Below are 3,949 nucleotides of genomic sequence, written 5' to 3' on the forward strand. Positions count from 1 at the left end.
GAGTTTTATATATATTGCATAAATATACATTTCAAACATAAAGAAACGAGTATGAATTAAAATAACAATTTTAGCCGAATAAATATATTACAACTTCTCTCTACAACTAATTTTGCATGTGAATATCTTAATGGGGACAAAAAAATAATTTGAAAATGTTCTTTATCAATTCTTTTACAAACTGCGGAGAGAGTATTACAAGATACATGTGGTGCAACAATAAAAGTAAAGTTTTATGGAAATGCACCTATCGGATTCTACAAATACAATATCCTAAGAAGCGTTTTGTAGGATTGTGCAAAGTTTTGCTTGCATAGCACAACCACTGAAGCGCAGAAATACTGACAGCCCCATCAAACGTACCAGCTTTAAATGGCAATCCTTGACCTATATCTCCCAAAATTAAGTCACCATCTAATTCTCTTTCATCACAGCTACGTATAAAAATAATGTAATGTGTTAATATGATTATATATCATCTTTCACGCAAATTTTTACAGACAGCGTTACTAGCAACGTGCACAACTTCATTTGAGGTTATAATTGGGTACAACATTCATCGCACAATACTGTTATACGTGCAAATCGGAAACGTACCTCGAGTCCAACTCTTCTGCGATCAACGAAGTCGGGATCGAACGTGTCAGTCGTCACTTTCTGCCAAGCGTAGAGAACCTTCTGTTCCAGCAGCGGTGCAATGGTAACACGATGTAGGGATACGAAATCTCCAGATAAGAGCACGAAGCAATTCAAATTCAGTATATCGCCAGCACGATTATACGGTGTTACTGCCGTTTCGCGTACGCGCGTGCGGCTCGTGCAAACGTTATTAACGCGCGGCCGCAATCGCGCGGCAGAAACGCCTCGTGTGAACAGGCTCCTTGATCTCAGTATCAGCTCCCTGCCGTCAATATAAAAAAAAAAAATATATAATAGGTTAACCTGTATGTATAAACACTCACGTAAACGTAGTAAACAGTAAATAGGTTATTAACCTGTATGTATAAACACTCACGTAAACGTAGTAATAAACAGTAAATAAAATAAGTATAATAGTATAGTAATTAATCGTCGCGTCGCGTAAAGAGTCACGGTCGGTCTCGCTCCGCGCGTACTTCGTACTTAAGGCCTTGGCACATAGAAAAACTTAAGCAGTAAAACTCAACCAGTAAGCAAATCAGCCAATCACAGTCAAGAACTTAAGGCACGGCCTTAAGCGGTAGCGAATCCATACTGTTGATTTCTTACTGCTTAAAGTTTTACTGCTTAAGTTTTTCTATGTGCCAAGGCCCTTACCGTGTCTCTCGAGTCTCGAGTGCTCTCGAGATAGGTTAACTGATGAATAGGAACCATAGACTTATATAGATAGACCGGCCCCTGCCGTAAGAGCACGCGTAGGAAGATAGACGGTGCAGACATAGCCCGTGGATATGGTCCCTCTCTCTTTCTTCTGATCGCTTGGTGGGGATAGAAGTCTAGACTAGTGGGGACTAGTAGGGAATAGGGATGGGGGAAACGCACACATTGCTCGTCAGTAGATGAAAGGCAGATGGAGGGGAGAATAATGGCAAAAACATGCTGTATCTGTATGAAAGACCTTGGTATGACGGAAGATGTGACTTTTTATCGGTAATATTCAATGTATATTATATTACATTATAGAATAAAGTTAACCCAAAAAAAACAACTGTTTTTCATATGTCTCCTCCGTGAGATTTGCAAGTAAAATATTTATTCAAAACATTTTCTGCACATGCAAAAGAATATTTGGAGATTGTCGTTCTTTATTATATGAAAATAGTAAAATGTCAAAATGTCTTAAAAGATTTGAAGGTTATAATAACGATAAAGCTTGTTATGTGAAAAAAAAATTGTAAACTTATTTAGAACAATACAATTATAGATTCTGCTTTACGTAAACTGAAATGTACTGTAAATGTGTTTAAAAATGCCTTTTCCAACATATGCATGCGTTAGATTAGATTGTACGCGTAAATATTGCATTATGTTGGTTGTTATATGTTGAAAGCAATCGGAATACACTTACTAAATATAATTTAAGTAATTATATGGTAATCATTAAATAAAAAAGCAGAGGAGTGCATAACTCTTGAAAATTTGCAAATGATAGACAAAAATATTATAGATTACACTAACTATATTCAGTCATTACAAATAGTCGATAAGAAGACTGGTGAACGTATACCCATTTTGCAAAGAAAAAAAGAGTCGGTTTTTGGGGTTTTATTGTAAGCATGAATAGCGCGTTACATGTAGCAAAATATTTATTTGAAAAAAACTTATTACATATTTACTAACATATAAAATGTCTCAGGATCACATAGAGACATTTTTTTCAAGTATAAGAAGAATGGGAGGATTTAATAATAATCCGACTTGTCTCCAATTCAAAAGGTCATATAAGAAATTGATGACCCATGTTCATGCAATAGTACCAGAAGAAGGAAATTGTACCGTCCAAGATGAAACCCACATTCTTAAACTTGAAATAGAAACAAACAACGCGGATGAATTATTAGTTGATAACATTTTGACATTGTCTGATCATGATTATGAGTCCTCAAATAGTTGGTGCTGGAATGAATACAATTCAGAAGTTGTAACTTACATAGCTGGAGTTGTGGTTAAAAGTATTAAGGATAAAATTAAATGTGATATGTGTCGCCAAAGTTTAGAGATTAAGGTAACCAAATCTTTATTATTAAGAATAAAAAATAGGGGAGGATTATTATTTCCTAGTGATTCAGTTATTAAAATTTGTAAAGTTGCTGAGCGTGTTCTTAGACAACATAAAAATCTATTTACAGTTAAAAATTTAATGAATAGTTTTATATATAGCGCAAAACGTTTGTTACCTAATGATATATTTAGTTATTTAGATGATTTTATCCAAATAACATATGTGTTGATACTCATAAATCTGAATTAGTACATCAGGTTTTGCATAAATATTTTAACATAAGATTACACCACAAAGCTAAAAACAGTATAACAGATATAAAAAGAATAAGAAGTTTTCATAATCGATTAGTTATATTTGCTAATCAATAATTTCTTATATAAGTTTAAATATATAATTTTTAATACCACGTTAATAGCGTTTTTACAGAAAAACATACATTTTTAATATAAAATATTTACATTTAAAAAAGTAGTTTTATGTTTTATGTTTTATGTTTTATATTTTATGTTTATATAAAACTAGATTTTTCGCCCGCGCTTCGCGCGGGCTCAAAATCTATTCCCCTTTCCCCAAACTCACTCATTAATTAGGAGCACCTTTGATATTCTTTCTCCTCAAACTCTAACCTACATCTCTTTGAATTTTTTTTTTAAAAATAAAAAATAATAGATAATATAATAGATGCAGATTAGCATATTGTCAAATATTTCAAAAACGTATAATCCCTTATATTAAAATCTTTAAATTTTATTTTTGCTCGTGCCTCGCGCGTTTTTACCCTCTGTTGATCCACCATTATTAACTCTCTTTTATTTTCTTTTTTTTTATTTTCTTTTTTTGAAATCATCGAAAAATTAGAAAAATTTGGCACTGGTTTCAAGAAAATCAATTCTTAATAAAAAATTATCCATTAATAAAAAAATAAACTTATCCTCCAAAAATTAAAAAAATTTTGACTCCTATTTCATATATAATTCTTTAAGATTTGGTTAATTAATTCCCGAAAAATTGGAAAAATTTTGTAACCGGTTCCCAAAAAAATCGGTAACAAAAAATTATACACTTTATAGCAAACCCTAGGAAATTCTACCTTTATTTCATATACAATTTTTTGAAATTCGATCAATTAACTCCCGAGAAATTTTAAAAATTTTGTAACCGGTTTCCACAAAAATCGGTAACAAAAAATTATCTATAAAAATTATCCATAAAAAAAATTTAGTTTGATATCTCAAAATTTACGGA

The 3,949-nt window shown here is 32.0% G+C and overlaps 1 long non-coding RNA gene across 2 annotated transcripts; it reads right to left on the reverse strand.

The window, feature by feature from the left end:
- Positions 1 to 156: 156 nt before the first annotated feature.
- Positions 157 to 1,336, reverse strand: LOC139824922 (uncharacterized). Of its 2 annotated transcripts, none has more exons than XR_011735352.1 (3): positions 996 to 1,336; positions 598 to 901; positions 157 to 434 (listed from the first exon to the last, which is right to left on the reverse strand). It is a non-coding gene; the product is annotated as an uncharacterized lncRNA (long non-coding RNA). The 2 variants fall into 2 exon arrangements; XR_011735353.1 differs by having other exon boundaries at positions 1,016 to 1,335.
- Positions 1,337 to 3,949: the final 2,613 nt, after the last annotated feature.

This window comes from Temnothorax longispinosus, unplaced genomic scaffold (genome assembly GCF_030848805.1).
Source record: "Temnothorax longispinosus isolate EJ_2023e unplaced genomic scaffold, Tlon_JGU_v1 HiC_scaffold_681, whole genome shotgun sequence".
Taxonomy (NCBI): domain Eukaryota; kingdom Metazoa; phylum Arthropoda; class Insecta; order Hymenoptera; family Formicidae; genus Temnothorax; species Temnothorax longispinosus.